The following is a 12,657-nucleotide window of genomic DNA, read 5'->3' as shown; positions in this document are numbered from 1 at the left end:
GGTGAGACGATTTCAGAAAAGTTGAAGTATTCTCTTGGGGTAAAGCGAACTACATGACTTGTGTGTCGCAATGACTGAGATAGCTATTGTGAACAGGAGGGTTGTAAAGTCATTTTATTGGGTGTGCAAGGGGTAGCCCTTTGAAGATCAACCGTTGTGTCGGGAGCTAACCTGGTACTCAGAGTTGGCAGTGTGTTATTTGAGTCTTTTATTCGATGAGCGATTATCAGGGTGATATTCTGCATGGGCGGTCTATCAGGGAGACAGACCACTATAGTTTCCAATTCTGGAGAGTTAGAGCAGGTACCTTCACGGAAAAAGGGGTCTGTCCTTCTTCGGCTTGGGAAATTTCTATTTGGTTTCGGTTGTCTTGGGAGAAGGATCATTGGATGTTAAGAGATTTTCCGGTTGTGCTTCTCGGGTTATTTGTTTCGATCTATGCGAAGAAAAGGAACGATTTCAAGGGCAAAATCTAATTTAAGTGGGGGATAATTGTGACATCCTATTCCAGATTGTTTTGTGATTTACGGCTTGTGGGCCTTAATCCAAGTATGAGAAGGTTTTGAGGCTTTGAAGGAGAAAGGTTTAGGCCTTTTTGGGTTATGGGTAAGGTAGGCTGTGCGATAAAAGAGTTCGGTTTGTGCTTTAAACACTAAATGTATTGTTAAAGGAGCTGGTGCACGCTTTTCATGAATTTGGATCTGAGTGCGAGTAGGCTTCAATAGGAATAAACTTGATAGAAGTGTAGGGCTTCTTGTTACCTTTTGTGAATATAAGGATCGTCGGAAACAGATTTATAACGAAGAATTTATGGGCTTCAGAAGTTTTGAGGTTTAAAGGCTTAGCCGAGTACGCTGGGCGTACACAAAGCATATGCTAGCCGTACTAGTACGTTGGGCGTAATTTTGGAGTATGTTGGGCGTACTGACCAGGGGTGGTCACAAATGTTCTTCAGAGTATGCTGGTCGTACTATATGAACGTTGGGCGTACGCCAATCAGACCTGAATGTTATTTTAAGGTCTTGGACCCTATTTAAGCTCCTTATCTCATAAGCTAACCCTAATATCTTCAGCCTCCATCCCTCTAAACCCTAGAAATCGACCCTAAGCCTCCATTTGAGTGATTCTTGAGCATTTTGGTGATTTGGTGAGTTTTTGGTGCATATTGTGGAAAAAGGAGTTCCTTGAGGAAGCATTGCTTAGCTTGGAGCTTGTGGATCCAAGCCCTAATCATGTTGATCTAGCTCCAGAAAGAATTAATTTTGAATCTTGGTGGATTTATCATGTGGATCTAGTGGGGTGATCACTTGTTGTGTTTGGCTTTTGAAGAAGAAGGAGCTTTGAAAGAGAATAACTTGAGTACCTAGCTTTTGGATCTATGTTCTTCTCTTGATGGTGCATTTTCCAGAGGTATCAAGTTTTGAACTTGCTTATTGTTGTGCTAGTTTTTGTTTTGGGTCCTTTTTAGGGTTTTTGGTCCCAAAGCTTGAAGATTTATGAGTTGTTGAACTCCAAAGCATAATTTATGTCCCTTTGAGTATATTTAGTGGTGTTATGTCATAAAAATCCAATCTTGGTCATTGGAATCAAGCCATGCATGAGATAGGAGGTTTTTGAGATAAGGAAGTGAGTGTTTTGGGTGTTTGTGACCTTTCAAGCCAAGCAAATGCTTAAAGTCACTGAGTTTATGGAGTAAGTGCCATTAGGGTGTCCAGATCTGGGGATTGAGGTAATGTCTTAATTGTTTAAGACCAAATGAGTAGAAAGAGTGAATCTGGGGAGTACGCTGAGCGTAATTCCTGTACACCCCGCGTACTACCCCAGTGCCCCCGATGGCCAATATGGATTTGTGAGTACGTTGAGCGTACCAAGAGAGGTACGCCCCGCGTAACCTCACTGTGTACTTTTGGGCTTAGTCTCATTTTAGGCCTTGAGTGATGGGCCTAGAGTTTGGACTTGTTGCAATAGAGTCTTGGACTAGAGGATTATATATATGTGATTTGGGCCCTTGAGTTGGGCTTGCCATTAGATGTGAAAGATTTGGGCCTCAGGAGAGCCCATTTATTATTGGGCTATGGTGGGCCCATGGGTTTTAGGTCATAGAAGGGTTGGTTATTGGACTACCTTAGACCTAATGAGCGAGAGTTGAGAACTAGTTCCTAATTAGGATACTTGTGTGTTTGGCATAGAGTTAGAGGTTCGTGCGTGGCAGCAACATTTATAGGGATAGTTCATCATCCGAGGTGAGTCTTCTCACTATACGTTACCTAGAGTGGTATTTATGTGTAACCGGAAGGTCTTATGTGCTTACTTGAATTATGCTTCTGGTCTATGTGATATTATGCTATGAGTTATTGAGACCGGATCGGAAGGTCCAACGATTTATGAGAGCGAAAGGCTCAACCAGACCACACCGAAAGGTCCAATGATATATGAGGCCAGAAGGCTCAACCAGACCGGACCTAAGGGTCCAATGAGCTGTAGGACCGGAAGGTCATCATGGGTTGGACCAGAAGGTCTACCAGAGTTATGGAGCCGGAAGGTCCACTGAAACGCATTGACCAGAAGGTCTCGTAGAGCCATAGCCTCGAGTGGCTAGTTATATGTATGTGGTATTTTGGAGAACTCACTAATCTTCGTGCTTACCGTGTTATATGTTATGTGTTTCAGGTTCTTATCAGGATCACAGGAAGGCGACGGCTCGATTGTACACACAAGAGAAAAGAGTCATGAATGAGGATCCTGGATTTTGATAATTACTTTTGAAAACTATTTTGTAATATGTTATGACACCGACACTTGAGATTTTGAGAATTATTATATGTGATGTTGGAAATTTAAAATCAAAAATCTTGTTTGAAAATTTACGGTGTTACAGATTATTAGCCCACTATACAAGAATGGATGATTTACACAATAAACCCCATATATTTAACTAGTCTCTTCTTGATCACTTAATTAATTCCAAATTAATTCTTTGATCAATACTAACTAAATAATATTATTAATATATTAGAACTTATAATATATTAATAATCCTTAAGTGTCCTTTCTCTCATTTAGTCTATCCAAGTGTTGCAATGCCATGCAACCCAAATAGATCATGCCAACCGGGTCAAGTACATTCCAGAAATAGTTATGAACTTAGACACCTAATCCAACAAATAATCCTTCTTTTGTTGTTGTTGTTGTCTTCCTCAATAATTTTGTTGATTTCAAGATTCACTTTGTCACCATTTCCAGTGGTTACGAACACTTGATTGGGGAACAAAACTTTATCAGTGCATTTGAAATTCAGATATACAACTAAGTTAGATTCAAGAAAATGAGGACCTTTTTCTTTCATCACCTTTTTCGAACTATTATGTTTCCTCATAAATCTGTTCAACAACAACTTGATGAATAATTTTTTTCAATCGAATCATCATCATCATCACTATCTGTCTCATAGTCTTCGACAACCATATGGTCATATTCATGAATTTTCAATGTAGAGGGTTGGTCAGCATGAACCTTCTCCATTGAATGATGACAATTTTCTATGTCTGTGCACATCCAAGTGACATTAACGATAGAAAATTAAGAACAGTCAATACTTTCATCTTCCTTAATCTCACTAATATTGTCAAAGACATCTTTGATATCAGCAAAAAATTTGAGAGTCTAAAGTCAAAGTCTCAGTCATGTTCAAAATTTTGATTTATGCAGTCTTAGTAAGAGTCTCATTCACAATATGCACTAATTCATTAGCATTCAAACATTCATCAATTCTAGCAATTCCATGGGCATAAGAATCATTAGGGAATTTATCGAATTCTGAGATTTTCTTCTCACAATCATAAGAAATTGTATCTATTTTCTCTCTTTCAAAAACGAAGGAAGGCAATAACTTCCTATGTTGTTCTTTGCTTATATCATAAGAATGATGAAGATCAGTTAGTTTTGTATACAACCTTTTAGCACTGTTACAGGCAATTCTAAGATCTTCCAATGCTAGTTGAGAGAAAGCTAGGGGCACACTGCCCGGTTCTACAGGGCACCGACATAACCGATCTCCTAAGTCTCCGGAGTAGAAGTAAACCAGGCTTACTATGGTTGTGGGGAGACAGGACATTAAAAGAGGGACTGCCCGATAACGACGAACTCAGCCGCAGATGGACGGATTCTGATGATCACCGCAGGAGAAACTACCCCAGAGTCCCCTGCGACCAACGGTACGTCTTCGAAATAAGAATTGCTTTAAAATTTAATTTATATTTATATAAGATTAAAACTTGGGGAAAAACATTTAAAAGTAATTATAATAACTCACTCGTCTGAACAAGTCACAACATTTATAAGAGAACTAAAGATCCGTACAGGTGAGCTATGATGGCTTAGTATGTACATCAGCGTTGTGCATAGCTAGGATTTTGCAGACTTAGAGTGAGTGATTCCGCCTTCAATCCTGTTCCTTTTTTGGTTGTGGATTTAGGGCAGAGCCACTCAGTCGACTGTCTTATTCATCTTAATTATACATAATTTATATATGTCAGGCGATCATAGAGGTGCCTAGGAGTAATATAGAGTATCGACACTAGTTATCAAAGCACTCTCACTGTTAGTACTCGCTTATCACGGTACAAAGTGTGGCAATGGTAACATCAACGAAAAAACTGAAAGCACTAGAAAGTCTACACAAAGTACATTGTCGAGCACACTTAGAATACACCATCATGTAACAAACGTTTCTTTCAAATTGGCCTAACTTTTGTTTCGATAAAGAGTCCCTTATCATAATTCATCACGGATTGGCGTGGTCCTCACCATACTAAGTTCATATGTTTCCATCGTGTTGAACGTCAAACTCAAGAAACCCTCATGATTCATAACGACAGCCCGACCCAGACCTCCGAATCATCTGCCTCGTATTCTAAACCCCAAAGTACTCATACGAGGAGTATTGTGCACTTCGACACCTTGACGACCGTATAACCCACAGACCTTTCCAAACTACCACTCGTCCAGCAGGCCAAGTTCAAGCATAGAGGCTACGGACGAATACAACCCAACTATCACAACTAAGTGTATGCGCGACGGTGGCATATAATTATGATTAGGCATATTTAGTATGTGTGTTTCCGCCCTATTTCCTGTTCCTTGTTTGGTTGTGGACCTGGGACAGATTCGCACATCTGACCGTCTTACTAATCTTAATTATATATGACTCGTATACACGAGGTGATGACAGATGGACCAGGTATGAAATCTTATCATGAGCATAAGGGCAAGGATGTTAGGTCTGCGAGTGAGTATTCTCCCCCAATTGGGGTTCGAACTACCACTCGTTGGCCCTCGCAATCTATCATGGTACCAAATCGACTAAGCCATTCCATCCCCAAAATCACGCATACTTCCCCCATAGAAATCGGAATCAAATCAATTTGAAAGGACACTCCGAAGATTTCCAACTCGCATCCTCGGTAAACCGAAGAAGCAGAAACTCCGTGTTCGTTGGCGATAGAGACTCGCAAAGGACACTCTAGTTTACCAACTGGCACACTGAACTCCCTAATATATTTTTGAGATACGAAAGACCGACTTACCCCCGAGTCAAATACAACGAATGCAGGCAAGGAGTTCACTAAAAATGTAACTAATCATAGGTACAACAGTTAAGCACCAAACAAATATAATAAATAAGGTAAGGGATAGAAACATACCAGCAACCACATCCGGTGCTACCTTGGCCTCCTCGGCTGTGAGCTGAAAAGCACATCCCTAAGCCCTCTGGGGCTCTGCTCTACCCTGCCTCCCATCGGTAATCCGCAGTATAGCCGACGCTGGAGCCTACACCAGCCTCGCAGCGAGCTGTGGACAGTTGGTCTTCACGTGACCAACCTGATGACAGTGGTAGCAGATCCTCATATCCTGAACCGGGGCCGTCTGGCGGCAATCCCTCGTGAAGTGCCCCTCCTTGCCACATTTGCGGCTTGCGCTACCCGGCCTACAAACCCCTGAACGACCCTTCCCGCACTTACCACAAGTGCAGCCCTGTTGTCGCCCTTCTCTAGAATCAGCGGTCTTAGATCGCTTTGGTGCCAGCTGAGACTGTGTCGGGGCCCGCCGCTGCTCCCTCAACTGCAACTCAATCTCCAACTCCCACTGCCTGGCGACCTCCTGTAGCTCTAACTGGGTATCACATCGCTAAGTAGAAATAAAATGACGAATGTCAGTCTTGAGCATGCTCAGATATCGCGTCACCTGAGCCTACTCAGAGGCAAACTCCGAACAAAACATTGCCCTCTCAATGAACAAACGCGTGATCTCCGTCACCGACTCACCTTCCTGCCTCAGGTCCAAGAACTCATGTGCCAATCGCTCGCGCTCAACACGAGGAATGTAGCGTGCGCAGAACATATCCCTAATCTGCTCCAAAGTCACACTAGCTCTCTGGTCATTCATATATGACCCTGTCACCAGCCTCCACCAATCCTTTGCCCCAGTCTACAACAAGTTCAGGGCACATCTGACCTTCTGGTCAGCAGGACATGAACATGTGAAGAAACACCCCTCCACATCAAAAAACCAACTCATAGCCTTGATGGGGTCCTAGATCCCATCAAAATTAGAGGGCTTCGTGTTATTGAAGTCCCGGTACTAGAAACCCCTACTAGATCCTCCTCCTGCCACGCGATACAGTTGATGCAACTGTTGCGATAGACGTCTCTGCAAGGGCTGCATAGAGCTCATCAAAGTACTCAACCACGGCGGTCTTAATGGACCCAAATATCTCTGGTAGTTGTGCCCGTAACATAGCAGCAACCTCATCATGCAGGATCTCTTAGATCCAGGCATCTAACTCGTCTGTACCCATCTACGCCACAGTCTCAGGTGTTGTTGGCCCCTCCTGGCCTCCGTCTCCCGATCCTGATCCCGACCCAGTCGTAATGCGTCTTGTAACCACCATACTGAAAATATAACAGGAAGATATCAAGTATCCACATAAAAGAAAACAGGGAACCAATTCCCAACCCAACCTTAGGGGTTGTGACTTCCTTGCTAAGCGTATGGGTCCTATGCTTTCAGTAGTACGGGCCCATACTACCTTCCACACCTACCCATATTCGTCTCAAGTATCTTCACAAAGCCCTAACAATTATAACGAGCGGTCATCCCTCACTCCTAGAGGAATGCTAAATATCACATAACTGGCCTTCCGGCCTCACACGACCCACCCATCCATGAAACTTCCACCAACCCTGCAGCATTAGTGTATACTAGCCATACATAACGCTGGACCCCATAGACTTTCGAATATCCAATCCTACACTAAGCTCCCAATCAAACAAGAACAGAACATAAGGCCATGTCAAACATTCTCAGGCAATATGATCTTAATTATGTACAGCCGTGATGCATACACAAGTAATTACGGTAATGATGTCAATCTCATATAAGGAAAACCCTAGGCTAGCAGGCATCATGTAATCAGACAATTCTATCATGATATCCCTGAAGATCCCTAGCCTAGTACTAGCATACTGTTCTAACATACCACATAATCAAATAACTGTATGGTATTTTGGGGTCTATTTTCTGGCTCCGGCTGATCGTACACCCTGCATCCTTCTTTTGTATTTTGAAAACCATTTGAAAAAAAATCAATTTGAAAATCTTTTCCTTAGTTTGAGACTAGATTCACACAAGTTTTCCTCCAATTCACTCAAACCAAGGCTCTGATACCAACTTGTAACACCCATAAATTTTAAGCCAAATTTAAACTTTTCAATAACACTTTAAATCAATAGGTATTACAACTTTGTTTCCAGAATATTCTATATCAATGTTTTTCCCAGAAACCATAACAAAAAGATGAGGAGTTGTACGATCACGCCTTTTCCTTGCCGCGATCCCCCGATGTACCTGAAACAATAAACTGAAACTGTAAGCCCGAAAGCTTAGTGAGTTCCCCCAAAATACCAATCATCAAACCGTTATAACCATATCATATAACATATAAGAAAACAAATGCAGAATAGCATGCATAATGAGACATCAGTTTGACTGGACCGAATCCCAGTCCACAGTCTATCTAGACCGCTCTCCGAGCCCTCGGCACGTCTGGACCGCCCTCCTCGAGGCCTTCAGCCTATCCGGACCGCTCGCTGAGCCTTCGTCCTGACTAGATTTGCCCGGCCCGGGCCTGCAGTCTACCCGGTCTGCCCAGGGTGTCTTCGCCTACTGCACACAACAGGACCTACCTCAACCCTTTCCCCTAAACCAACAAACATGTACACATAATATAAACAACTAAGCATGCATATCTAACAGATCACTAATCATGGCAACCATCCTATACCCATGGTACCGATCTAACCGATCACTAACATAACATTCATCCTATAACCAGGATATCGATCTAACCGATTTCTAATATAGCAACCATTCTAATGACCAAAATGTAAAATTATAAACATATCATGCAATAAACTCGAATGCAAATCCGATAAGGGTCGACATTAATGCCTTAGACCCTATTGATATAGTGAGGATAACTCACCTCGCACTGTCGACTCAAAGATAACTTAAGCTCTTGGATTGCCGGTACAATTCCACCACCTAAATGCACCATAGAACCATGCTGGTAAATTTCCAATGTTTTCCAAAATGTCTCAGAAGTCCAAAAGTCAACCTTTGGTCAAGGTCCAAGTCAACTGTCAAAGTCAACAGTCCATATGACCTCAACTCGTCGAGTACAACCAGTCACTCGTTGAGTTCCTTGCATGCTCACCAACTCGCCGAGTCACTTGAGTGACTCGTCGAGTTCCTAGTGTCAGTGGTCGTAACTCCTCAGCCAACTCGGCGAGTTTTTCCCCTTACAACTCGCCGCGTTCATACATGTACAAAGGTTGGGAAAAACCCTAGCTGACTCGCCGAGTCATTCATCCGACTTGCCGAGTCTAATCATTCCTTTATCCATATAGATGTTTTTAAGTAATGCTGAGGTTCCATATTGTAGATCCAATCTCCTAAGGCATGTTTATCACGTAAAGTTGCAAACTTTACGTGCATGCAATGTGTTAAGGACCCAAAACAAGCTAAAGAATAGATTCTAGGCAAAAGAGCTTCACCAAAATGCTAAGGACTGAGACTTTATGATGATAAGAGCCAAGATGAGCCTAGATCTGAAGTTTGCAACTTCAGATCTGGACCCATAGAGGTCCAGAGCACCTCTTTACCAAAGCTTTTTATGCATCCATGGAGGTTTTGGCTTGGGATCAATGTATTTGAGGCTAAAACAACATTCATGAGCTATTCGATGCTTATTGAGCACCAAGACTTGGACTTTACGTGGTCAATAAGCTTAAGGAGACTGGATCTATGAGTTAGTGAAGCGAATCTAACCTCAGAAGGTCGTTTGGGGTTGTGCATGGAATGTACTCGCCGAGTCCATTCCCAGACTTGGCGAGTTGGTGCGGGTTGTTCAGTGATTACGAACCAGGGGTTGAGTAACTGAGTCGGGTGAGTGACTCGGTGAGTCAGAAGAGATTCAAAGGGATCGGGTTCCCGTAGGGACTCGGCGAGTCCATGCTAGACTCGGCGAGTCGGGTCGACCGTTGACCGTTGACCAGAGTTGACTGGTTTGACTTCGTGGTATTAGTCAGCCAGAGTCAAGGTAGTATTAAGTAGAAATATGCGTGTGTTGTAGGAGGACGATAGCTCAGGAGATCGAGCACTAGTGGTTACGAGATTTACGAGTTACCGAGATACGCGAGGTGAGTCTTCTCACTATACATTACCTTGAGTGGTGTTTCGAGTTGACCAGAGGGTCTTATGTGCTATGTATGCGATTATGTGTTGTCTTAGAGATTTCGTGCTATGTGTTATTTGTATGCTGTATGATTATATAGACCGGGCCGGAGGCCCCAACGATTCTGACCGGGCCAGAGGGCCCAATGAGCTATGACTGGACCGGAGGGTCCGACGAGCTGCGGGACTGGAGGGTCCTGCTGAGACATCTAGACCGGAGGGTCGGATTTAGCCTTGAGTGGCGTATTTGTGGTATGTGGTATTTTGGGAACTCACTAAGCATTTATGCTTACAGTTGTTGTGTTTGATGTCTCAGGTACCAGCGAGGACCATGGGAAGGCGACGGCTTGACACGTACACACACCGATGGAGTTTATTATGTGTAGAGATCTTGGGATTTGTTTTGAAAACAATATTGATTATGGATTTGAAATTGTGATGTGATACATTTTGTGATTTTGAAAACGAAAAATTATTTTGAAAATTTTCGGTGTTACAAGTTGGTATCAGAGACTTGGTTTGAGGGATTCGGATGCACCTGCGGGCGTATTTGAACTAAAACCGAGGATTTGAGAAATTTTCAAATAAAACTAAAATTTTCTAAAAAGAAAAAGAGGTTTTGGAAACAAGCAGAGTGGAAGGTGTGTACGGTCAGCCAGCGCCCAAACGGTGAATCCCCAAAATACCCTTACATTATATGTTATGAGTTATGAGATATTATGTTGTGCATGTTAGAGAGGCTAGGTATTCCTATTAGGACTAGAGTGGGCCTGATTTGTGATGCCTTAGCTTAGGAGATCGCTGCTGCTATGAGATACTTTGAGAGTGAGTAGGTAGCAGTGAGGAGCTCATGAGAGGGCTATTGAGGGTAGCCAGTGCATAGCGAGAGTAGAGTATTTGCGATTTGGGATCCTAGGAGGAGGACTTGGGTTGTATATCGATTCGGTGTGGAGGATAGTATTGGGCCCGTACTATTGAAGACACCCGGTTGGTGCGCAGTCCAAGTGAGAATCCTTGGGTTACCAGAAGTTGAGGATGATTGAGTTATCGAGTGTGAGTATACTCGAGAGTTTCCCTAATATTCCTTATGTTGTATTTCAGAGGTTGATCATGGTCGGGACACGCCATACCACCGGGAGCAGTGGGGTGAGTGATGAGGAGATCCGTCGGATCATCCATGAGGAGGTGGCTGCTGCCATCAGAGCCGAGATTCCGGAGATGTTTGGGTCTATTAAGACCACACTGATCGAGACGTTTGACGAGCATTACGCTGCTTTGACTGATGTTGCTGTTGCTGCTGCGAGACCCCAGGGTGGTGATTCGTTGCTGTACCGAGAGTTCAGCAACACGAAACCGCCAGAGTTCGATGGTACACAGGATCCGATCGCCGCTATGATGTGGATCTCAGACATAGAGGGGTGTTTCTATACGTTCTCATGTCCGGAGCACTTGAGGGTGCGGTTTGCACTCAACTAGCTTCGCTTGGGGGCGAAGGACCGGTGAAAGTTTGTAACAGCGAGCTATTCGACAGCTGAGCTGACTGTAGTGACCTGGGAGAGGTTTACTGCGATGTTTCGTGACGAGTATGTTCCCCGGGTGGAGAGGGAACGTTTAGCCCAGGAGTTTCTGACCCTCAAGCAGGGGACTGAGTCGGTGACAGTGATTATGAGGATGTTTCATGAGCAGGCGTTGTTTTGCCCAGAACTAGTGTCCACTGAGCAGGCTCGCATGAGCCGTTATCTGAGTATACTGAGGAGGGACATCCGTGAGTTCGTGGCGAACTCGACTTACCAGACCTTTGTCGAGCTCCAGGAAAATGCTCGGAAGAGGGAGATTGAGCTTGAGACACAAGCGAGGGAGGAGACCGAGTCTTAGAGGGGTGATCGGCAACCGGCGCAGTCGCAGCCGGCTGCCAAGCAGGCAAAGCCCGCTGTTTCGAGGACGGGTAGTTCGAGGGGCCGCACTTGTGGGAAGTGCGGCAAGAGCCATGATGGGTCATGCAAGACTGGGGTATGCTACAAGTGTGGGAAGGAAGGACATTTCGCGAGGGATTGTCCTAAGGGGTTCTCGGTTTGCTTTCATTGCAACCAGACCGGCCATCGGAAGGCCGAGTGCCCCCAGCTTCAGAGGTCAGCACAGGGATCTGCACCTGCGATTCGAGCTACTGAGACCCAGCCAGTGAAGGCCGAAGCACTGAAGGCTAGGGGAAGAGCCTTCCAGTTGACTGCGGAGGAGGTTCGCGCAGCGCCTGACATCGTGGCGGGTATGTATTCTTATTCTATTTTATGTTGAGTTTATGCTATTGTAATTGCTATATGTTATGCGTAGGTACTTTTCTTGTGAGTTATGTACCTGCATTAGTGTTGTTCGACTCGGGTGCGAGTCGGTTGTTCGTATCTGTGACTTTTATTCAGCACATTACTATTCCGAGGGAGGCGTTGAGTCGACCTCTACAGGTTTCCATAGCCGATGAGCATGAGGTGTGTGCTACCGAGGTGATACGTGGATGCGTACTGGAGATCTTCAGGGTGGAGTTTCCGATTGATTTGGTACCGATTGCCATGAGGGATGTTTGTGTTATAGTGGGCATGGATTGGTTGAGCCGTTTTGGGGCTGTCATAGATTGTGAGCGTCAATTGGTGAGGATCCGAGATCCTAGTGGGGGAGTGCTGACAGTTTATGGCGAGGGGACTCGTGGTGGTTCAGTATTCTGTTCGGCTGCCAGAGCGAGGCGGAGTTTGCAACAGGGCTGCAAGGGGTTCGTAGCCTATGTGACGGATATGCGAGAGGTCGTTGGGAGGCCAAGTTCAGTGGATGATGTGCCGATAGTGAGTGAGTTCCCGGACGTGTTCCCCGAGGAGTTGT

Source organism: Lactuca serriola, chromosome 8 (genome assembly GCF_051521515.1).
Source record: "Lactuca serriola cultivar US96UC23 chromosome 8, Lser_US96UC23_V15, whole genome shotgun sequence".
NCBI classification, from domain to species: Eukaryota; Viridiplantae; Streptophyta; class Magnoliopsida; order Asterales; family Asteraceae; genus Lactuca; species Lactuca serriola.
Note: the sequence above shows the minus strand (reverse complement) of the source record.